General features: G+C 44.2%; 1 protein-coding gene across 2 annotated transcripts in view; it reads right to left on the bottom strand.

Annotated features, from left to right (window-relative positions):
- KBTBD2 (kelch repeat and BTB domain containing 2) overlaps positions 1 to 25,168 on the bottom strand; it is a 67,860-nt gene that overhangs the window by 34,434 nt on the left and 8,258 nt on the right. For both annotated transcript variants that reach the window (XM_074379861.1, XM_039462145.2), the window contains one exon: positions 9,283 to 9,369. The gene's annotated coding sequence lies outside the window, so the exon portion shown is untranslated. The remainder of the gene's footprint in view (positions 1 to 9,282; positions 9,370 to 25,168) is intronic.

Below are 25,168 nucleotides of genomic sequence, written 5' to 3'. Positions count from 1 at the left end.
TTTAGGAAAATAACGAGGCAGGGTAAGTAACATTAGAAGGCCATACAAACCTGTCCCCTTGTGTGAAGCCCAGTCGGCCCCTTTGGCAGCAGGCTCCTTTTGCTTGCACCCTCATGCGTCATTTTTTTACAAGATAAGCTGTTCTACAGGATACCAGCTGACCACCACATGGTTACAAGTTCCCAATACCCAGTACAGCCAGGGAAAGAGAACAAAAGTCCCTTATTCCTGATGTAACTTCCCCAGTCTCCAACCAATCAGTACCAAAAGCCCAAGAAGCTATTAGCTACAAATTCTTGCCTTGGGATGGGGGCCAGGGACATCTCTGGGTCCTACATGGGCAGCTAGGCTCAAGGTTTAGCTTATAGTAACCTTTTCCTCACTTTAATAGTAAAAAAACACACCCCTAGTGGAGAATTTATATGCTAATAATACACATGATATGTATTGGAGCAAGTAGAGACCGAGCACATGCTACAACTGTGGATCCACCTGTGTTTACTGGACCTCACCAGTATTTTATAAACATTCACACACAGTGCCTGTAAAGGAATTCCTCTTAAGACACTACCTGCTCTCTCTCTCCTTCTGAGCAACCCACTCTGCCTGTCAGAGTGTATTTTTGCTTTGCAATAAACTTTTTTGCTTACTCTTACTTTGGACTTGCTCTTCAAATTCTTTTATTTTAAAACAATTTTTTGTTAAATAGAGACAGGGTCTCGTTATGCTGCCCAGGCTGGTCTTGAGCTCATAGGCTCAAGCAATCTTCCCACCTCCCAAAGTGCTGGGAATACAGGTGCGAGCCCCTACACCTGGCCCAAATTCTTTTGTGCAGCAAAATCAAGATCCCAAACCAGCCCACCAACAACATGAAGAACAGTATAGGAAAAGCAAAACGTAGCAATGTTCTAAAAGGTCAAAACACAACCGGAATAGTGTGTGTGTTTGTAAGGGAAAGGAAGCCAGGCTTTTAGGAATTTCAGGTCCCACTCCAAAAATTATATCTGCCAGCTGCTGCATGTCCGAGGTGTTTGTTTTTGTTTGTTTGTTTGTTTTGAGACTGTCTCACTCTATTGCCCAGGCTGGAGTGCAATGCTGCAGTCTCGGCTCACTGCAACCTCCGCCTCCCAGGTTCAACCGATTCTCCTTCCTCAGCCTCCTGAGTAGCTGGGATTACAGGCCCGGCCATCGTGCCCATATAATTTTTGTATTTTTAGTAGAGACAGGGTTTCACCATGTTGGCCAGGCTGGTCTCGAACTCCTGACCCCATGATCCATCCACCTTAGCCTCCCAAAGTGCTGTGATTACAGGCGTAAGCCACCATGCCTGGCCTGTTTTGTATCTATAACAACAACAACAACAACAACAACAACAACAAATAGCTAATGTTTGGTGAGTGCTCCTTATGTGCAAAGCACTTGCTTAATCCTTATAATGTGTACAGAATGGGGAAAAAGAGCTAAATTTTATTTAAATCTCAAAGTATAAAATGACCCCAGCTGATACCTGAGTTGGGTTATGTAAATGTTTTTACATTCAAAGCTAAATGCCTTACTTCTCGTAAAGCCTGTGGTCTGACAACCCATGGGTCATTAATTGGTATACAGGAAGGACCTTTGGAACAAGACTTAGGAGAAGTGGATCCTAGTTCAGCTCTTAACTAGTGCTGTAATAATGCCGAACCGTTAATTCTTTATTCTCTTACGATCACGTGTTCTCAATTTAGAAAGTGAGATGATCACTGAGATGTCAGCTTTGAGGTCTATGCTACTTCTACAACACCTCCTTCCAGATTTCTAACGTTAGCTGTGGTAGCTAGCTTTGAAAATGGCTCCCAGTAGTTCGGGCGTGGTGACTGATGCCTGTAATCCCAGCATTTTGGGAGGCTGAGGCAAGTGGATCACTTGAGGTCAGGAGTTCAAGAGCAGCCTGGCCAACGTGGTAAAATCCCGCCTCTACTGAAAATACAAGAATTAGCTGGGTGTGGTGGTGGGAGCCTATAATCCCACCTACTGAGGCGGAGGCAGGAGAATCGATTGAACCTGGGAGGTAGGGGTTGCAGTGAGCCAAGATCATGCCACTGCACTCCAGCCTGGGTGACAGAAGGAGAGTCCATCTCAAAAAAAAAAAAAAAAAAAAAAATGCCGGGCACGGTGGCTCAAGCCTGTAATCCCAGCACTTTGGGAGGCCGAGGCGGGTAGATCACGAGGTCAAGAGATCAAGACCATCCTGGTCAACATGGTGAAACCCCGTCTCTACTAAAAATACAAAACATTAGCTGGGCATGGTGGTGTGTGCCTGTAATCCCAGCTACTCAGGAGGCTGAGGCAGGAGAATCGCCTGAACCCAGCAGGCGGAGGTTGTGGCGAGCCGAGATTGCGCCATTGCACTCCAGCCTGGGTAACAAAAGCGAAACTCCATCTCAAAACAAACAAACAAAAAAATAGCTCCCAGTGTATTCTCATCCTTGTGCAGTCCTCTTGCACATTGTCCAGTTTGGTAAGTGTGACCAATAGTACAGGGAAGATGTGATGGTATATCACTTCTGATGTGAGGTTATAGACTGTAGCTTCCACCCTAGGAGCTGTGTGTGTGTGTGTGTGTGTGTCTGTCTGTCTGTCTGTCTGTCTGTCTGTCTGTCTCTCTCCCTCTCTCCCCTTTTCTTCCCCCATTTCTCTAGCTCTCTCATTCTCACTCTGTCTTTCTCTCTGGGGTGTTTATACCCACCCATCCCCATTCCCTCTCTTTCCTCACTTGCACATGGACCCTCACACAGTCTTTGGAGAGGTACAAGTGATGAGATCTCTGGTCAACAGCCAGTGGTAAACTGAGGCCAACCAACAACATAAGTAAGTTCGGAGCAGATTCTCTGGCTCCAGTCAAGCCTTGAGATGACTACCACCTTGTGACAAACCCTACGCCAGAAGCACCCAGGTGATCCACTCCTCAATTCCTAACCCTTAGAAAATGTTAGATAATAAATGTTCGTTTTAGTTTGTTTTGAGAAAGGGTCTCACTCTATCACCCAGGCTCAGGTACAGTGACATGATCATAGCTCACTGCAGCCTTGAACTCCTGGGCTCAAACAGAGTTGAGCCCACCTCAGTTTCCTGCGTAGCTAGGACTATAGGCTTATGCCACCTGCTGAATTTTGGGATAATTTGCCCATAATAATAGAAAACTGGCTGGGCCTAGTGGCTCACATTTGTAATCTCGGCACTTTGGGAGGTCAAGGCGGACAGATCACTTGAGGTCAGGAGTTTGAGACCAGCCTGGCCAACATGGTGGAACCCCATCTCTACTAAAATATAAAAATTAGCCCAACTTGGTAGTGTGCACCTCTGGTCCTAGATACTTGGGAGGCTGAGGTGGGAGGATGGCTTAAGCCTGGAAGGTGGAGGGTTGCAGTGAGCCAAGATCGTGCCACTGCACTCTAGCCTGGGCAACAGAGCAAGACTATGTCTCAAAAAAAAAAATTAAAAATTAAAAAATAATGCATAACTAATACATTAATGAAATTCGAAGATACTTCAAATTCTTTTAAACCTATTAGTAGTTGGTAGTAATCTGCAAACAATAATCTATAAATCTATTCAGGCAACAGCTATTTACTGAGTTTCTATGTCTTCCTACCACAGCCTATTTTAATTACAGCTGTGATATGATTATTTTTCTGGCCTTGAGCATAGGATTGTACAGATCTGGTTGAAATTGTGGTGTTCATAATTAAAGAGAATTTAGAAAAGCTACTTAATATCTATATGCCTGTTTCCTCAACTATAAAATAGTGATAATACAGTATTATAATGAATAATCAAGTTCTGAAGTTTATTCTTACACTAAAATATAATTTGAAAGTCAAAATAAGGAGGCTGAGGCAGGAGAATTGCCTGAACCCAGGAGGCGGAGGTTGCGGTGAACTGAGATCGTGCCATTGCACTCCAGCCTGGATAACAAGAGCGAAACTCTGTCTCAAAAAAAAAAAAAAAAAAAAGAAAGTCAAAATATAAATAGCTTTTTAAAACTTAAAGTATCTTGCCCAGACTATAAACAAGACTATTTGTTATTTTGCTAATTATTTTTCTCTCCTGCAGTCATTGGAAGATCGTGGTCCCTAGCTGAAATAAATAAATATAGCAATTTAAACAGGGTCAGCTATGTTTTTAATACACTTGCTTCCTCCATTTGCCATTTATTGCCAATTTTTTAATCATGTGTCAATTCCTGATAAGGATCTGCATGTTACAAATATCTACAAACTTCCTATTTTCTCTCCTAATTATTAGAAATTCAGATACAATTATTATAATATAAACTTTATTCTAGCAAAATATATGTGTGTGGATACATGTATACACACACATTTTTCAGTGACATAGAATTAGCAACAATAATATGAAAAAATCTGAAACTGTGAGGTTATTTTTCAGATAAATGAAGAGAATGTCTAGAATCTTTCCCAGCACTTTTTTTTTTTTTTTTTTTTTTTTGACAGAGTCTCACTCTGTCACCCAGGCTGATCACTGCAGCCTCTGCCTCCCAAGTTCAAGTGATTCTTCTGTCTGCCTCAGCTTTCCAAGCTGGGGCCACAGGTGCACACCACCATGCCTGACTAATTTTTTGTATTTTTAGTAGGGATGGCGATTCTCACCATGTTGCCCACTCTGGTCTCAAACTCCTGAGTAAAGGCAATCCACCTGCCTCAGCCTCCCAAAGTGCTAGGATTACAGGTGTGAACCACCAAGTCGGGCCAGCACTTCTGATCTATAAATACAACTGTCCTCAATCAGCAGTTTACTTCATTTATTGTAAGACATTAATAATTCAAAGATGTGATTGCCACTGAAAAGCATTTTTCAGGGGAGTGGTTGGGAAGGGAAAAAAGTATTTTTCAAAGGAAGTTATTGGCTGGGTGAGGTGGTTCACACTTATAATCTCAGCACTTTGGCAGGCAATGGCAGGTGGATTGCCTGAGTTTGAGACCAGCCTAGGCAACACGGTGAAGTCCCCGTCTCTACAAAAAACATACCAAAAAATTAGCCAGGCATGGTGTTGGTGCCTACAGTTCCAGCTACGTGGGAGGCTGAGGTGGGAGGATCATGGAGCCCAGGAGGTCAAGGCTGCAGTGAGTCATGACTGTGCTTGCACTCCATCCTGGGTAACAGAGTGAGACTTTATCTAAAAACAAAACAAAACAAAATAAAAACCAGTTATTTACTGTGAAGAGGGGCAGAATATGCCACACCAAAATATGTCACTTTAGTGTCAGGATTATTTTGAGCTACTTGAAAAACAGCAGATGCAAGAAGGGCATCCTGATCTCTTTTCTTCCTGAAAACAGGAAATAACTCCCACATGAAAGATGCCCTCCTTGTACCAGAGAAAAGAAACATTGTTCAATGGGACATCATAGCTGAGAGAATTCAGTATAAATAGACCCTGGTAAAATAATTACTGTTTTGGCAGGTGTCTGTAATCCCAGCTACTCGGGAGGCCGAGGCAAGAGAATTCTTTTTTTTTTTTTTTTTTGAGACGGAGTTTCTCCCTTGTTACCCAGGCTGGAGTGCAATGGCGCGATCTCGGCTCACCACAACCTCCGCCTCCTGGGCTCAGGCAATTCTCCTGCCTCAGCCTCCTGAGTAGCTGGGATTACAGGCATGTGCCACCATGCCCAGCTAATTTTTTGCACTTTTAGTAGAGACGGGGTTTCACCGTGTTGACCAGGATGGTCTCGATCTCTTGACCTCATGATCCACCCGCCTCGGCCTCCCAAAGTGCTGGGATTACAGGCTTGAGCCACCGCGCCCGGCAAGAGAATTCTTCAACTCAGGAGGTGGAGGTTTCAGTGAGCTGAGATTGTGCCACTGCACTCAAGCCTGGGCAAGACTCCATCTCAGAAAAAATAATAATAATAAAGAAAATATATTATTATTAGTTATTGTTTGTAGCATTCACACATAATTTAGTCACTTTTCCACAACTGCCACTTATTTTATTATTTTATTTATTTATTTATTTATTTATTTATTTTAAGAGACAGAGTTTCACCATGTTGGCCAGGCTGGTCTTGAACTCCTGACCTCAGGTAATCCACCCACCTCGGCCTCCCAAAGTGCTGGGATTATTGGCGTGAGCCACCAAGCTCAGCCTCATTATTAATTTAACATAAAAGCATTTAGATTTTGCCACTTCTTTGGGTCTTCATTTCCTTATGAGGACTCTAAATGATTCAGGGCAGATGAGCCCCCAAATTGGGGCTTAGCCCAGGAAAGATTTCACGGTGAGGCAGGGTGGTAGACAGCAACATTTATTGAAGCGGCAGTGCACAGCAGCAGCAGAGGCACTGCTCCTTGTCGGGCAGGGCTACCCCATAGGCTGTATACCAAGAGTAGCTGCTCAGAGCAGGTCTGTTGTCATATTCACATCTACTTTTAATTATATGCAAATTAAGCAGTGAATTATGTGGAAGTTTCTAGGAAAAGAAATGCAGACATTTCTAGGAAAACAACCCGGGTGGTAGGGTTGTTACCCTGAAAGGGGTGGCAACTTCTGGGTGTTGCCATGGCAGTGGTAAACTGATGTGGCACACTGGTGGGTGTGTCGTATGGAAAGCTGCTTCCTCAATCTGGTCCCCTCTTTGAGCCTTGCCTTTGGAATCCCACCTCCTACCTCACTGTGTCATGTAAAACATATAAATTTGTATGCTTTCCTCTTGTTATTTTGTTTTATGTCAATTTAATTATCAAGCTCAGCTAAAAACCCTCAGGGTAGAGGTAAATTTTTGCATCACCTTTTCCGAAATAGAGAAAATGGCATTAGTATCAGATAGGTTCATTCTATCTGCGAAATAATTCAAATGCTAGCAGTCAGATTAGTTTTGAGGACAGGTCTACACTAGCAAGTAAAACAAAAATCTGGAAGGGTTATGTTGGAGGAGAGGGAGGGAGCCCTTGGGAAGCTACTACTGAATCAACTTATAATTACATAACTTGAAGTTTTTATATGCTTTAGATAGAGAGGGTTGGACCTTCCCACCATGTAATTGTATATAAAGAATCTTGGATCTGCCGGGCGCGGTGGCTCAAACCTGTAATCCCAGCACTTTGGGAGGCCGAGGCGGGTGGATCACGAGGTCAAGAGATCGAGACCATCCTGATCAACATGGTGAAACCCCGTCTCTACTAAAATACAAAAAATTAGCTGGGCATGGTGGCACGTGCCTGCAATCCCAGCTACTCAGGAGGCTGAGGCAGGAGAATTGCCTGAACCCAGGAGGCAGAGGTTGCGGTGAGCCAAGATCACGCCATTGCACTCCAGCCTGGGTAACAAGAGCGAAACTCCATCTCAAAAAATAAAAATAAAAAAAGAATCTTGGATCTGATTTTGGGCTGGGTGTTGTGGCTCATACCTGCAACTGGGAGGCTAAGTTGGGTGGATGACTTGAGCCCAGGAGTTAAAGACCAGCCTGGGCAACATGGTGAAACCTCATTTCTACAGAAAAATACAAAAATTATCTGGGTGTGGTCATTCACACCTGTGGTCCCAGCTACTCAGGAGGTTGAAGTGGGAGGATTACTTGAGCCCAGGGAGTTCGAGGCTGCAGTAAGCCAAGGTTACACCACTTCAATCCAGCCTGAGTGATGGAGCAAGACTCTGTCTGAAAAATAATAGTAATAATATTGGATCTGATGTTGATACACATGAAAAAGGTGAAAGCAAATGTTCCCTAAGACAGTACAGAGATGTAGGATAATTCTCAGAACTTCGGTTTCTGTTAAAAGGTCCACCATGTATGGGTGAGTTTTTCATGTGAAACTCTGAAAACTAATATGAAAGTCACTCATATAATGTAGTTCTATTGCCAAACATAAAATTCTGTTAAAATTGAGATTTTTAAGTCCTGAAGCTCTGGTTCTGATTGTTTATTCAGAACAAGTTTTCTTTAGTACACCTATTAGATACATTGCTTTGCCTGGTTTAACATCTACATAATAAAAGTGTTTTACCAGCTGGGCATGGCGGCTCACATTTGTAATCCCAGAACTTTTTTTTTGTTTTTTTTTGAAGATGGGTCTGTGTCCTGGCCATGATGGCCAGGCTGGTCTTGAACTCCTGACCTCAGGTGATCCACCCACCTGGGCCTCCCAAAGTGCTAAGATTATAGGCGTGAGCCACAGCGCCTGGCCAATCCCAGAACTTTAGAAGGCTGAGATGGACGGATCTCTTGAGCTCAGGAGCTTGAAACCAACCTGGGTAACATGATGAAACCCTATCTCTGCAAAAAATACAAAGATTAGCTGGGCATGGTGACACAGGCCTGTAATCCCAGCTAGGCAGGAGACTAGCTTGAACCCAGGAGGCAGAGGTTGCAGTGAGCTGGAATTGCTCCACTGCACTCCAGTTTAGGTGACAGAGTGAGATTATCTTAAAAAAAAAAAAAAAAAAAAAAAAAAGATTTTTGTTCACTAATGTGAATGAGCTACCTTGATTAGATGAAAACAATGCTGCTAATACATACACCATATCAGTGAAGTGGCATCATTGTCTGGGGTAAATAACCGAGATTTGTTGTCTCATAGCCACAGAAAACTAGGATGTGGACACACCAGAGTGATGTTAAGAGTGGAAGTTTAACGGCAAAAGAAAGCTCTCTACGCAGAGCAGGGTCCTGGAGAAAATGGCTTGCCACTTCCGCAGTGAAATGCAGAAGGTTTTATAGATGAGCTTGAGGAGGTGGTGTCTGATTTACAAAGGGCATGAAAGATTGATCAGACCAGGTATGCTATTTGCATAGTGTGCAAAGAAGCTGGCTGCCCCACCCTAATCTTTTATTATGCGGATGGTTTCTACCTGGCTGGCGCCATGCTGCCTATTCCTTTCCCGTATACATGGTGACAAAGAAAAGGGAAGGTGGAACCTCCATGTTGAACATGCCTAGGCCTTAGGTGGCCCTTTTCTGTTTGCACCCATGTGCAGGTATCCAGCTTGCTTATCTATATCTGCAGCTTGATTTTTCAGGCTGCTCTTTGTTAGAAAAGAAATATTTGGCGGTTGCTTTTTGTTAAAAGGAAAACCTTGCTGAGGACTCCTTTACCCTTACTATCTGCCTAAATAATTTCTTTCTAGCTCCTGTATCATCTGTATTAGATAATAGTCTTTTCAACATGCTAATGAGTAGTGGTGCGTTTTTGCTCATTCATCCTCCCTGTGTCTCCGGGTGAGTCAAGGGCTCAAATTTGGAAGGTGGATAATGTGGCTGTGTAGTTTCTACTTGTACATACCTGGTCATCCCTTGATCTCTTTAAGCCTTGGTTTTCCCAGTAGTGTAGTACAACATGTACAATTTTATCCACCATGCCAAAGCTGGGCTGAAAAGCAAATTCACAAATTTTAGTATATCCATTATTGAAAATAATACATGTAAAAAGTTACTCCTGCAACTGAAAAAAAAAAAGTGTTTAAGCCCTACAAAAATTGAAATGAAGAAATACTAAAAAAAAAAATTTTTTTTTTAGTATTAAAAAAATGTACCCAGGCTGGAGTGCAGTGGCAGGATCCTAGCCTTGACTTCCCAGGCTAAAGGGAACCTCCCACTTCAGCCTCCCAAGTAGTTGGGATTACATGTGTGCACTACCACACCCAGCTAATCTTTTGGTTTTTTTGAGGCAGAGTCTCCCACTCTCCCCAGCTGGAGTGGAGTGGCACAATCTCGACTCACTGCAACCTCCGCCTCTCGGGTTAAAGTGATTCCTGCCTCAGCCTCTCAAGCAGTTGGGACTACAGCTGTGGGCCATCACGCCCAGCTAATTTTTTGTATTTTAAGTAGAGACAGGTTTTCACTGTGTTCGCCTGGATGGTCTCAATCTCCTGACATCGTGACTCACCCGCCTCGGCCTCCCAAAGTGCTGGGATTATAGGCGTGAGTCTTAAAAGGATAAAGATAACTGAGGAAGAAATTCAGAAAGACAATGAAGTTACCCTTGAATAAGGCTCTGAGCTCAAAATCTTTCAAACTTTCAAGGAATAGATCATTCCCATGGTAAATAAATTGTTTTCAAACAGAAAATAGTGGCAGGGTGCTCGTGGTGGCTCATACCTATAATCTCAATACTTTGGGAGGTCAAGGCAGGCAGATTGCCTGAGCCCAGGAGTTCTAGACTAGCTTGGGCAACTTGGTGAGACCCCATCTCTACAAAAGTTAAAAAATTAATCAGGTTTGGCAGTGTGCTCCTGTAGTCCCAGCTAGTTGGGAAGCTGAGGTGGGAGGATTGCTAGAGCCCAGGAAGTCAAGGCTGCAGTGAGCTGTGTTCGTGCCACTGCCTCACTCCAGGCCTGGGTGACAGCATGAGACCCTGTCTCAAAAAAAAAAGAAAAAGGTGACAAACTACCCAGTTGATTCTAAGAAGCACTCATAATGCTATTATCAAAACCAAGACAGCACAGAAAAGACAATTGCATGCTAATCTCACTTAAGAAAATAAAATATTAATGAAGAAAATTTAATGCTATCAGATTAATTTATCCCAACAATTGAATTATTAAGAAATTGTTAGGCCGGGCGCGGTGGCTCAATCCTGTAATCCCAGCACTTTGGGAGGCCGAGGCGGGTGGATCACAAGGTCAAGAGATCGAGACCATCCTGGTCAACATGGTGAAACCCCGTCTCTACTAAAAATACAAAAAAAAGTAGCTGGGCATGGTGGCATATGCCTGTAATCCGAGCTACTAAGGAGGCTGAGGCAGGAGAATTGCCTGAACCCAGGAGGCGGAGGTTGTGGTGAGCCGAGATCGCGCCATTGCACTCCAGCCTGGGTAACAAGAGCGAAACTCCGTCTCAGAAAAAAAAAAAAAAAAAAAAAAAGAAATTGTTATTTGACTGGGCGCGGCAGCTCACGCCTGTAATCCCAGCACTTTGGGAGGCCGAGGCGGGTGGATCACGAGGTCAAGAGATCAAGACCATCCTGGTCAACATGGTGCAAACCCATCTCTACTAAAAATACAAAAAATCATCTGGGCATGGTGGCGCGTGCCTGTAATCCCAGCTACTCAGGAGGCTGAGGCAGGAGAATTGCCTGAACCCAGGAAGTGGAGGTTGCGGTGAGCCGAGATCGCGCCATTGCACTCCAGCCTGGTTAACAAGAGTGAAACTCCGTCTCAAAAAAAAAAAAAAAAGTAAAAACATCACATCAACACATCAAGTGAGGAAAAAACTATTATTTTAATACATGGCCAAGGTGAATGAAAAAAATTCCACACCCATCACTAATAACTCTAAAAAAGTGACAACAAAATAATGAGTCCTCAATGTAATAAAAAGCGGCTGTTTGAAAGGAATAGGCATGTATCACAAAGGAGAAACATTTTAGTATGTCTAAAATCAAGAGCAAAGCAATAATGGCCTCTTATAATTATCATTAATCTTTTCTGTAACTTCTTGCCAACTAAAACATGAAACAGAAATAGACTATTTCAGTAACATAATTTTTTTTTTTTTTTTTTTTTTTTTTTTTTTTTTTTTTGAGACGGAGTTTCGCTCTTGTTACCCAGGCTGGAGTGCAATGGCTCGATCTCGGCTCACCGCAACCTCCACCTCCTGGGTTCAGGCAATTCTCCTGCCTCAGCCTCCTGAGTAGCTGGGATTACAGGCACGTGCCACCATGCCCAGCTAATTTTTTTGTATTTTTAGTAGCGACGGGGTTTCACCATGTTGACCAGGATGGTCTTGATCTCTTGACCTCGTGATCCACCCGCCTCAGCCTCCCAAAGTGCTGGGATTACAGGCTTGAGCCACGGCGCCCGGCTTTTTTTTTTTTCTTTTTGAGATGGATTCTCACTCTCTTGCCAGCCTGGAGTACAGTGGCCACAATCTCAGCTCACTGCAACCTCCACCTTCCAGGTTCAAGTGATTCTCCTGCCTCAGCCTCCCCAGCAGCTGGGGCTACAAGTGCACACAAACATGCCCAGTTAGTTTTTGTATTTTTAGTAGAGATGGGGTTTTACCATGTTGGCCAGGCTGATATCGATCTCTTAACCTTGTGATCTGCTCGCTTTGGCCTCCCAAAGTGCTGGGATTACAGGTGTGAGCCACCGGGCCTGGCCAATGTAAGCATTTTTAAAAATCATAATTGGCCAAGTATGGTGGCTCACTCCTGTAATGTCAGCACTTTGAGAGGCCAAGGTGGGAGTATAGCATGAGGCCAGGAGTTCAAGACCAGCCTGGGCAACATAGTGAGACCCTGTCTCTACAATAGATTTTTAAAATAAGATAAAATAAAATAAAAAACTAAAATTATGAAAACTTTTATACCAATGAATTGGGAAACAGACAAAATGAACAATTTTCTAAAAAGAAATGAACCTACCAAATTAAATCAAGAAACGGAAAGACTGAATAGACTTAAAAACTTTAGCTAAATTGCATCAGACCAGGGTGCAGTGGCTCACGCCCATAATCCCAGCACTTTGGGAGGCTGAGGCAGGTGAATCACTTGAAGTAAGGAGTTTGAGACCAGCCTGGCCAACATGGTGAAATCTCGTCTCTACTGAAAATACAAAAATTAGCTGGGCATGGTGGTGGGGGCCTGTAATCCCAGCTACTCAGGAGGCTGACGCAGGAGAATCGCTTGAACCTGGGAGGCAGAGGTTGCAGTGAGCCAAAATTGTGCCATTGCATTCTAGCCTGGGAGACAGAGTGAGACTCTGTCTCAAAAAAAAAAAAAAAAAAAAAAAAAAAAAGCATTGCATCAGTAATGAAGTCTACCTACAAAACACTACACAACACACTCTTTCCAGGAATTTCTACCAAACCTTCAAGAAATAGATAGATAATCCTTCTTTCTTTTTTTTTTTTTTTAAATAAGATGGGGTTTCACCCTGATGGCCAGGCTGGTCTTGAACTCCTGACCTCAGGTGATCCACCCACCTCGGCCTTCCAAAGTGCTAGGATTACAGGCATGAGCCACCATGCCCGGCCCTGATAATCCTTCTTTCATGCAAACTGCTTTAGAGAGCAGAAAAAGATGGCAAATTATCTAGCTTATTTTATGAGGCTAGGATACCTTGAAACCAATAAAATATAATATTGAGAGTTGCAAATTATCAAACGATTCCATTTATAATCTTAGATTCCAAAATCCTAAATAAAATATCAGGAAAGGAAGTCCTGCAATGTATATTAAATCATGACTGAGTCGGATATATCCCAGGAACTTAACAATTGTCTAATGAGAGACAAATCTATTAAGGAATTTGCATTACTAAGTGAAAGAGAAAAATTATGATTATTTCAACGAATACAGAAAAACCTTTTGCTAAAATTCAGTATTCATTAAAAATTTTAAAACTTCTCAGCCAAGTTGGAATAAAAGAGATCCTATAACTTGCAGAGGATACCTACAAAATAACCCACAATACTTTATGGTGAATCATTAGAAATCAAATACAAGACAATGATAACTGCTACGACTTTCAAATCCAATATTGTGCTGAGGTATTGTAGAATATTCAGGAGATTGGAGAGAGCAATGGGTGAAACAGGAGGATTTTATTAAAGTGGCCACCAGCTCAGCAGATTAGCATCCCAAGGCCAAGCGAAGGAGAAAGAAATGGGGGTACATTTTATACACCCAGGATGATGTAGCAGCTAACAGGTTAACAGAAGCCAGAACAAAGAACAGTTAATTTGTAACATGTTTTATGATGTACATTACATTTGAAAACTAGCATTTTGAGAAATGCATTGTACATTCTTCAGGTGTTATCTGTCTTGTGACCTTGCAGCCAGGCAGCAAGGAAAACGGGAGTCTTGAAATGCCTGGGAACTTTGCTTAGAATGTGGGGAGAATAGATAAGGTAGGTTTTACAGGGAATTAGTTAATTTTAAGCAGAGCTGGGGGTTAGGTATATATATATATATATATATATATATATATGTAGTATTTTAGTAGAGATGGGGTTTCACCATTTTGGCCAGGTTGTTCTCGATCTCCTGACCTCGCGATCCACCCACCTCGGCCTCCCAAAGTGCTGGGATTACAGGTGTGAGCCACTGCGCTAGACCTCTTCTGTTTCTTTGCTTCTGGTATTCTCATTCGTCTTTATTTTTTTCAGTTTTGGAAGTTTCTATTGAGATAACCTCCAGCTTAGAGATATTTTCCTTAGCCATGTCAAGTATACTGCTAAGTCCATCAAAGGCATTTTTCATTTCTAACACTTCTTTCATTCCTAAGACTTTCATGTCTGTGCTTACATTTCCCATCTGTTCTTTCTTGATGTCTGTATTTTCCATTAGAGTTTTTAAAATATTAAACATAATTGATATGGTTTGGATGTTGTCCCCTCTAAATCTCATGCTGAATTGTAATCCTCAGTGTTAGAGGTGGGACCTGGCGGGAGGTGACTGGATTATGGGGACAGACTTCTCCTGGATAGTTTAGCACCATCCCCTTGGTGCTGTCCTCACCACAGTGAGTTCTCATAAGAGCTGGTTGTTTAAAAGTGGCATCTTCCCACTCTCTCTTGCTTCTGCTCTTTCCATGTGATGTGCTTGCTCTTACTTTGCCTTCTTCCATGAGTAAAACCTCCCCAAGGCCTCCTCAGAAGCCAAGCAGATGCTGGCACCATGCTTATACAGCCTGCAGAACCATGAGCTAAGTAAACCTCTTTTCTTTATAAACTACCCAGTCTCAGGTATTTCTTTATGGCGACACAAGAACAACCTAATATAGAAAATTGGTGCCAAGGAGTGAGGCACTTCTATAAAGATACCTGATGACATGAAAGCAGCTTTGGAACTGGGTAACACGCAGAGGTTGGAAGAGTTTGGAGGGCTCAGAAGATAGAAAGATGAGGGAAAATTTGGAACTTCATAGAGACTGGTTAAATGGTTGCGACCAAAATGCTGCTAATGATATGGACAGTGAAGTCCAGGCTGATGGGGGTCTCAGATGGAAATGAGGAACTGAATGGGAACTAGAGCGAAGGCCACCGGTGTTTTACTTTGGCAAAGAGCTTGGCGACATTCTGTTCATGCCTAGGGACCTGGTAGAAGTAATTTATTTCTAAGCAGCAAAGCATTCAAGGAGTGGCCAGGCTGCTTCTAACAACCTACACTCAGAGGTGGAGCAAAAAAGAATTATTTACAGTTGAAAGTTATGTTTAAAGGGGAAACAGCATAAAAGTTTGGAAATTTTGCAGCTTGGCCATGTGGCAAAGAAAGAGAAAGCATTATCAGGAGATGGGTTGAGGGGACTGTGAAGCAAGCACTCACAAAAGAGATTTGCATGACTAAAAGTGAGCCAAGGGTTAATATCCAAGCAAATGGGAAGAAGGCCTTGGAGGCACTTCAGAGACCTGTGAGGTGGCCTGTCACATCACAGGCCCAGAGGCTTGGGAGGAAAGATGTTTTGTGGGCCAGCCTGGGTGGCTTCCACATGATATTAAGCCTGTAGGCATGCAGAGTGCAACCGTGAAGGAGGCTTGGCAGCTTCCACCTAGATTTCAGAGGATGTATGAGAAAGCCTGGGTGCCTGTTACAGAGGTGGATCCCTCCCAGGGAACTTATACTAGGGCAGTGCAGAGGGAAAGTGAGGGGTTAGAGGCCCCACACAGAGTCCCCACCAGGTCACTGCCGAGTGGAGCTGTAGGAAATGGGGCCACTGTCCTCCAGACCCCAGAATAGTAGATCCACTGGCAGCATGCAACTTTCACCTGAAAAAGCCACAGGCACTCAACTCAACTTCAGCCCATGAGAGCAGCCACAGGGGCCCAACCCTGCAAAGCCAAAGGGTTGGAGCTGCCCAGGTCCTTGGGAGCCCAATCCTCATATCAATGTGCCAGGATGCGGGACATGGAGTCAAGGATAATTTTGGAGCTATAACATTTAATGCCTGCCCTGCTGGGTTTCAGACTTGTGTGGGACCCATGGCCCCTTTCTTCTTCTTTTTTTTTTTTTCTTGAGATGGAGTCTTGCTCTGCAACCTCTGCCTCAGGTGCAGGTGATTCTCCTGCCTCAGCCTCCCGAGCAGGTGGGAATACAGGTGAGTGTCACCACGTCCAACTTTTTTTCCTTTTTTTCTTTTTTTTTTTTTTTTGTATTTTTAGTAGAGACGGGGTTTTACCATGTTGGCCAGGATGGTCTCAATCTCTTGACCTCGTGATGATCCACCCACCTCGGCCTCCGAAAGTACTGGGATTATAGGCGTGAGCCACCGTGCCTGGCCTCTTCTTTTTTTTAATTTGTTTCTTTTTTTTTTTTTTTTTTTGAGACGGAGTTTCGCTCTTGTTACCCAGGCTGGAGTGCAATGGCGCGATCTCGGCTCACCGCAACCTCCGCCTCCTGGGTTCAGGCAATTCTCCTGCCTCAGCCTCCTGAGTAGCTGGGATTACAGGCACGTGCCACCATGCCCAGCTGATTTTTTGTATTTTTAGTAGAGACGGGGTTTCACCATGTTGACCAGGATGGTCTCGATCTCTCGACCTCGTGATCCGCCCGCCTCGGCCTCCCAAAGTGCTGGGATTACAGGCTTGAGCCACCGCGCCCGGCTTTTAATTTGTTTCTTTTTGAGACAGGGTCTCACTCTGTCGCCCACACTGAACTGCAATGGCACAGTCTCGCTCACTGTAACCTCTACTTCCTGGTCTCAAGCAATTCTCCTGCCTCAGCCTCCAGAGTAGCTGGGACTACAGGGGCACCCCACTGTACCCGGCTAATTTTTTATAGAGACAGTTTCACCATGTTGCCCAGGCTGGTCTTAAACTTCTGAAGCTCAGGTGATCTGCCCGCCTCAGCTTCCCAAAGTGCTGGGATTATAGGCATGAGCCACCACACCCAGCCACTGGGCCCATTATTTTGTCTGATTTCTCTCTTTTCAACAAGGAATGTATATTCAATGTCTGTACATTGTACCTGCATTGTATCTTGGAAATAAATGCCTTACTTTTTATTTTACAGGCTCAAAGGACTTGAAAGGACTTGTCTTGAGACAGATGAGACTCTGGACTTTTTTTTTTTTTTTTTTTAAAACGGAGTCTCGGCCGGGCGCGGTGGCTCAAGCCTGTAATCCCAGCACTTTGGGAGGCCGAGGCGGGTGGATCACAAGGTCAAGAGATCGAGACCATCTTGGTCAACATGGTGAAACCCCGTCTCTACTAAAAATACAAAAAAAATAGCTGGGCATGGTGGTGCGTGCCTGTAATCCCAGCTACTCAGGAGGCTGAGGCAGGAGAATTGCCTGAACCCAGGAGGCGGAGGTTGCGGTGAGCCGAGATCGCGCCATTGCACTCCAGCCTGGGTAACAAGAGCGAAACTCCGTCTCAAAAAAAAAAAAAAAAAAAAAAAAACAAAAAAAACGGAGTCTCACTCTTTCGCCCAGGCTGGAGTGCAATGGTGCCATCTTGGCTCACTGCAACCTCCGCCTCACAGGTTCAAGCAATTCTCCTGCCTCAACTTCCTGAGTATCTGGGATTAGAGGCACGTGCCACCACATCTGGCTAAATTTAGTATTTCTAGTAGAGATGCGGTTTCACCATGTTGGCGAGGCTGGTTTTGAACTCCTAACCTCCAGTGATCTGCCCACCTCAGCCTCCCAAAGTGCTGGGATTACAGGTGTGAGTCACTGTGCCTGGCCAGACTTTGAACTTTTGAGTAATGCCAAAATAAACTGAGAACTTTGGGGTACTATTGGCAGGGGATCGTTGTGTTTTACAGTGTGAAAGAACATGAGATTTGAGGGGCCAGGGGCAGAATGATAAAGTTTGGACGTCATCCCCACTAAATCTCATGTCGAATTATAATCCCCATTATTGGAGGTAGGGCCTGGTGGCAGGTGATTGGGGGCAGATTTCTCATGAACAGTTTAGCACCATCCCCTGAGTGCTGTCTTCCTGATAATGAGTTCTCACAAGATCTGGTTGTTTAAAAGTGTGTAATATCTTCCCTCTCTCTCTCTTCTGTTCTTGCCACGTGACATGCTTGCTCCCACATCGCCTCTCCATGAGTGAAACCTCCCTGAGGCCTCCCTGGAAGCCAAGCAGATAGCAGTACCATGCTCATACAGCCTGCAGAACCATGAGCCAATTCAACTGCTTTTTTTTAAATAAATTACCCAGTCTTAGGTATTTCCTTATAACAATGCGAGAACAGCCTAATATAGTTGTTTTAAATTCATGCCTGATCAATGCCAACATCATGGCCATGTCTGGTCCCAAGCCTTGCTCTATCTTCTCAAACTGTGTTCTCAAACTTTTATGTATCTGGTATGCCTTGTAATTTTTGGGTAAAAGGTGCTGCTCAAAAACGTGTCTTTAGTAATGTGGTAAGTTGTAGAGGGAAGGCAAATGTTCATCATCCTACAATTGATATAGGACTATGATTGGGACTTGATATTTTAGTGAGCTTGTGTTTCTAGACTCAGAAGTTCAGACTTTCCCTATCCCGTTTTTAACAATCACATTGGTAAACCTGAGATGCCCTTTACTATTGGTGAAGAGTGGATCCTGCCTGCTGCTAAGGACATTTGTCATGAACTTTTAAGAGAGGCTGCAGTTCAAAAGATGGCATGTGTTTTTCTTTTGGCTAGCACCATAACTAGACAAATCGATGCATGGCTTGTGTCTCTAGACTGAGAACTTCAGACTTCCCCTGTACCCTTTTTAGGTGGGACAGGGTGGGTACAGTGGGTCCGTGTTGCATATTTCCTTCTCCAATGTGGAAAGTCTGCAGTACAGACCTAATTAAAAAAAAAAAATAGCTGAGCTAGGTGTTGACTGTATCTAGGGAAGGTAGTGGGGAGGTAGAACATCCTGAAAAAGGGAAGAGCATGAAAGAACATGGAATTTGGAGAAAACCAAGGGTATCATTCATGGGAGAATAATGAAATGATTCAGGGAGAAATCAGAAAATGAGAGGCCTTATGCTGTCCAAAGTAATGTGGTGATTGTTCCCATTCTGTGGCAAGCAATGGTGAGCCATTTAAATACTGTACCCGAGGTAAGCAAACCAATTTGGCTCAGGAAAATTATTCTGGAATCCGTGTATTGCAGAGTTAGGTGAGATGGCACAGAGATTAAAAAAATAGAGGAGTAATTCAGGTTAAAAAAAAAAAAAGTTGATGGCTAGTCAGCTGTGGCAGTGCATGTCTGTAGTCTCAGCAACTTGGGAGGCTGAGGCGGGAGAATCACCTGAGCCTGGGAATTTGGAGTTGCAGTGAGCCATGACGGCACCATTGTACTCCAGCCTGGGCAGCAGAACCGAACAGAACAAAACAAACAAACAAACAATAACAGTTGAAGGCTTCAAGGGTTTTGCATTGGTAACAGAAAAAGGAACACCACGAGAGTATACTTGATAGCTTTAGATCAGGCGTCCCCAAACTACGGCCCCGCGGGCCACGTGCGGCCCTCTGAGGTCATTTATCCGGCCCCCCGCCGCACTTCAGGAAGGAGCCTCTTTCATTGGCGGTCAGTGAGAGGAGCACAGTATGTGGCGGCCCTCCAACGGTCTGAGGGACAGTGAACTGTGTAAAAAGTTTGGGGATGCCTGCTTTAGATGATTAGACGAGGGAGAAAAAACTTTACACCAATGTTTTTACTATGGATTACTATGTTTTGTTTTGTTTGAGACAGAGTTTTGCTCTTGTCACCCAGGCTAGAGTGCAAGGGCATGATCTCCTCTCATTGCAACCTCCACCTCCTGGGTTCAAGCCATTCTCCTGCCTCAGCCTCCCAAGTAGCTGGGATTACAGGCGCCGAACACCACACCCAGCTAATTTTTGTTTATAGTAGAGACAGGGTTTCACCATGTTGTCCAGGCTGCTCTTGAACTCCTGACCTCAGATAATCCACCTGCCTTGGCATCTCAAAGTGCTGAGATTACAGGCATGAGCCACCATGCCTGGCCTATTTTTTGTTGTTGTTCAACAGGGTCTCAGTCTGTCACTCAGGCTAGACTGCAATGGTGTGATCATGGCTCACTGCAGCCTCAGCCTCCTGGGCTCATGTGCTCATGGTTGACTATTTGGATGGTGGTTCTCAGGTGGAATCTAGAGGCAAGGACTCCCTATAATGTATTTTGTTCTGTCTTATACAGCAGGATTCCTCAACACTGCCCCACCACCACCACAACCATACAGCAGGAGCAGAAGATGGGTGGCCGGTGAGCAAGCAAAGCTTCAACAGTTTTTACAGCTGCTCCCTATTGCTTGCATCACCACCTAAGCTCCACCTCCTATCAGATCAGCAGTGGCATTAGATTCTCATAGGAGTGGTAACTCTATTGTGGACTGCACATGTGAGGGATCTAGGTTGCCAGCTTCTTGTGAGAATCTAATGCCTGATGATCTGAGGTGGAGCTGAGGTGGTGAAGCTAGCACTGGGGAGTAGCTGCAAACACAGATTAACATTTGTGGCTGGGCGCAGTGGCTCACGCCTGCAATCCCAGCACTTTGGGAGGCCAAAGCAGATGGATCACGAGGTCAGGAGTTCAAGACCATCCTGGCCAAGATGTTGAAACCCTGTCTCTACTAAAAATACAAAAATTAGCTGGGTGCAGTGGCACGTGCCTGTAATCCCAGCTAGTCAGGAGGCTGAGGCAAGAGAATCACTTGAACCTGGGAGGCGGAGGTTACGGTGAGCCTTGATCTCACCATTGCACTCCAGCCTTGGTGACTGAAACTCTGTCTCAAACAAACAAACAAACAAACAAAAAACATCTGCGGAGACGTTTGACCACACAGAGCCCATAATACATCAATTGCTTGCAGACTCATATCAAAACCCTATCAATGAGTGGCAAATGACAAATAAGCTGCATCTGGTGGCAGGTTTTACAGGGGCAAGTGAGATGATGTACTTCAATTGCACAGCTGCATCCGGTGACAGGCTTTAAGTCAGAATCCGACACTTATTATAGTCCACACATGGCTCGCCAATTATTTTATTTACCACTTCCATCTATACCTCTTCCCCCACACTGCATACTTGTCTCAGTCCCAGTTTTGGTAAGCCTACGAGCTAACCCTAGCCAAAATGAGTAAAAAACAAATGTTACTGGAGAGCGTCTCTGAAAAGAGGGAAAGACCCAATGATGACACAGCAGAAAATGCTAAGACTGCCAACGAAAAGAAAGCTAAATTTAAAAAAGAATACTGAGTCCTACTTAAATTATCAGTTGATTGCAACAGGTGATTCATATTCTCCAAGCCCAGTTTGTGTAATATGTAGCAACCAACTATCCAACAAAGCCATGAAATCTTCAAAACTTTCAAAACTGCCTGGTGGCTCATGCCTGTAATTCCAGCACTTTGAAAGGCTAAGGTAGGCAGATCACTTGAGATAAGGAGTTCAAGACAGCCTGACCAACATGGTGAAACCCAGTCTCTCTTTTTTTTTTTTTTTTTTTTGAGACAGAGTCTCGCTCTGTCGCCAGGCGCCAGGCTGGAGTGCAATGGCACAATCTCCGCTCACTGTAACCTCCACCTCCTGGGTTCAAGCAATTCTCCTGCCTCAGCTTCCCGAGTAGCTGGGACTACAGGCACACGCCACCACGCCCAGCTAATTTTTGTATTTTTTAGTAGAGACGGGGTTTCACCATGTTGGACAGGATGGTCTCGATATCTTGACCTCGTGATCCGCCCGCCTCGGCCTCCCAAAGTGCTGGGATTACAGGCGTGATCCACTGCGCCCGGCCGTGAAACCCAGTCTCTACTAAAAATACAGAACATCAGCTGGGCATGGTGGTGTGTGCCTGTAGTCCAAGATACTCAGGAGGCTGAGACAGGAGAATCACTTGAACCTTGAACCAGGAGGCACAGGTTGCAGTGAGCTAAGATCCGCCACTGTACTCCAGCCTGGGTGACAGAGTGAGACTCTGTCTCAAAAAAAAAAAAACAAAACTGCTTTGCCACATGAAGACCAAATACCCTGCATTAAAAGACAAGCCTGGTCAGACGCAATGGCTCATATCTGTAATCCCAGCACTTTGGGGCTGAGGCGGGCGAATCACAAGGTCAAGAGATGGAGACCGGCCGGGCGCGGTGGCTCAAGCCTGTAATCCCAGCACTTTGGGAGGCCGAGGCGGGTGGATCACGAGGTCGAGAGATCGAGACCATCCTGGTCAACACGGTGAAACCCCGTCTCTACTAAAAATACAAAAAATTAGCTGGGCGTGGTGGCGCGTGCCTGTAATCCCAGCTACTCAGGAGGCTGAGGCAGGAGAATTGCCTGAACCCAGGAGGCGGAGGTTGCGGTGAGCCGAGATCGCGCCATTGCACTCCAGCCTGGGTAACAAGAGCGAAACTCCGTCTCAAAAAAAAAAAAAAAAAAAAAAAAGAGAGATGGAGACCATCCTTGCCAACATGGTGAAAGCTTGTCTCTACTGAAAATACAGAAATTAGCTGGGTGTGCTGGTATGCATCTGTAGTTCCAGCTACTCAAGAGGCTGAGGCAGGAGAATCACTTGAACCTAGGAGGCAGAGGTTGCAGTGAGCTGAGATCACACCATAGCACTCCAGCCTGGTGACAGAGGGAGACTCATCTCAAAACAAAAACAAAAACAAAAAAACAAAAACAAAAACAAGCCTTTGAAGTTTTTCAAAAGGAAAGTGAACATTTAGAACAGAAGCAATTATTGAAGGCCACCACTTCATTAAATATGTCTGCACTGAGAGCACCATTCTTAGTGGCTAACCACATTGGTAAAGCTAAGAAGCCCTTTACTATTGGTGAAGAGTTGATCCTGCCTGCTGCTAAGGACATTTGTTGTGAACTTTTAAGAGAAGCTGCAGTTCAAAAGGTGGCATGTGTTTTTCTTTTGGCTAGGACCATAACCAGGCAGATTGATGAAACAGCAGAGGATATTGATGCACAATTGTTAGTGAGGATTAATGAGTCACCATGGCAAACAGTCCAGGTTGATGAGTCTACCAGGGTTGACAACAAGGCAACAATGATTGTTTTTGTGTAAGATATTTTTCAGGAGGATGTGCATGAGGATATGTTATGTGTGCTTTTGCCAACCAACGCCACAGCTGCAGAACTATTTAAGTCTTTTAATAATTACATGTCAGGAAAACTGAATTGGTCATTTTGTGTCAGTATATGCATAGACAGAGCAGGTGTTATGACGACAGCTTGCTGGTTTTGCTACTTGGGTCGAAAAGGTCATTTCTGAAAATGAGTTTACCTGCTGTGTTATCCATAAAGAAATGCTGGCTAGCCAAAAATGTCACCTGAATTTAACAATTTTTGCAGGATGTGATTAAAATTATCAGTTACGTTAAAGTGCATGCTTTTTTTTGTTTGTTTGTTTGAGATGGAGTTTTGCTCTTATTACCCAGGCTGGAGTGCAATGGCGCGATCTTGGCTCACCGCAACCTCCACCTCCTGGGTTCAGGCAATCCTCCTGTCTCAGCCTCCTGAGTAGCTGGGATTACAGGCACATGCCACCGTGCCCAGCTAATGTTTTGTATTTTTAGTAGAGATGGGGTTTCACCATGTTGACCAGGATGGTCTCGATCTCTTGACCTCGTGATCCACCCGCCTTGGCCTCCCAAAGTGCTAGGATTACAGGCTTGAGCCAACGGCGCCCGGCCCAAGTGCATGCCTTTATCTCATGTCTGTTCATATAGCTCTGTGAGGAGATGGATGCAGAGCACACAAGTCTTACACATGAAAATGAGATGGCTTTCTAAAGGTAGATCACTGGCCAGAGTTTCTGAGTTATGAGAGCCAATCCAAATATTTCTTTTAGAATAGAGTCACCACCAGCAGCACATTTTCAGTGACACAGAATGGGTTGCAAAACTTGCTTACTTGTGTGACATATTCAACCTGCTCAACGAACTCAACCTGTCACTGCAGGGGAGAATAACAACAGTGTTCAAGTCAGCAGACAAAGTGGCTGCCTTCAAAGCCAAACTGGAATTAGCAAGTCAACACAGGAACTTTGGGATTTTGGACCTGTTTCATCCATTAACAGAGGTTTTGAATGAGATGGAGCCAGGGCCTTCTTTCTCCCAACTGGTGCATGATCACCTGTCTCAGCTTCTAAAAGAGTTTAGGAATTACTTTTCAACCACAGCGACCCCTGAACTAGGAAGGAATGGATCCACAACCCGTTTGTGAATAAGCCAGGTGAATTGACTTTGTCCATGCTAGAAGAGGATCAGCTGCTTGAGATTACAAATGACCATGGCCTTAAAAGTATGTTTGAGACAACTTCCAATCTCCACACTTTCTAGATTAAAGTCAAGGCAGAATATCCTGAGATTATCACAGAAGCACTGAGAAGCCTGCTTCCATTTCCAACATCCTATCTTTGTGAAGCAGGGTTTTCTGCAGTGATAGCAACCAAAACAAGATTACAGAGTAGACTGGACATAAGCAACACATTTCAGGAGTCGCCGTCTCCCAGTGACTCCTGAAATCAAGGAAAGACTTGATTTTGCAAGACAGGATCCATTCAATTAACAACGGAAGGAGAAAAATACAATTAAATAGGCAAATGAAGACACAGTTACATTCAAATCAGTGTTCATAGCAAATTTACTCAATTACTTGTGCTTGATCTGAGGGTTTAGGCCAGGTGTGGTGGCTCATGCCTATAATCCCAACACTTTGGGAGGCCAAGGCTTGAGCCCAGAAGTTTGAGATCAGCCAAAGCAATGTAGTGGGTGTTTTTACTGTTATTACTCTTATTTTTCCCATTGCATTGCCAATGTTCGAATGGCTGTATCATGGATTGCATGGGATTTTGTAAGTTAGCATCTAAGGGGGCAAAGGGAATGTGATTGGTCAGAGGGAGAAGTTGGGCTCTGAGACAGTCACAACAAAGGCCTCAGCCATTCCCACCTAGGACTTTCTTGCCAGTAGCAGGGACTGCAGGCATGTACCGACACACCTGGCCAATTTTTCTTTTATTTAGTGTAGAGATGAGGTCTTGCTATATTGCCCAGCCTGGTCTCAAAACCTGTGGCATCAATAGTTGACTATTTTAGATTCATCTTGTAAGTGGTATCACAGAGTATTTGGCCTTTCGTGTCTGGCTTATCTAACTTTGTATAATGTCCTTTGGGTTCATCCATGTTGCCATAAATAGCCAGATTTGCTTCTATTTTAAGGTGAAGGATATTCCGCTATATGTGGGTAGACCACATTCTTTCTCCATTCACT

The sequence above is a fragment of the Saimiri boliviensis genome, chromosome 10 (assembly GCF_048565385.1).
Source record: "Saimiri boliviensis isolate mSaiBol1 chromosome 10, mSaiBol1.pri, whole genome shotgun sequence".
NCBI classification, from domain to species: Eukaryota; Metazoa; Chordata; class Mammalia; order Primates; family Cebidae; genus Saimiri; species Saimiri boliviensis.
Note: the sequence above shows the minus strand (reverse complement) of the source record. Positions and strands in the feature narration are given on the sequence as shown.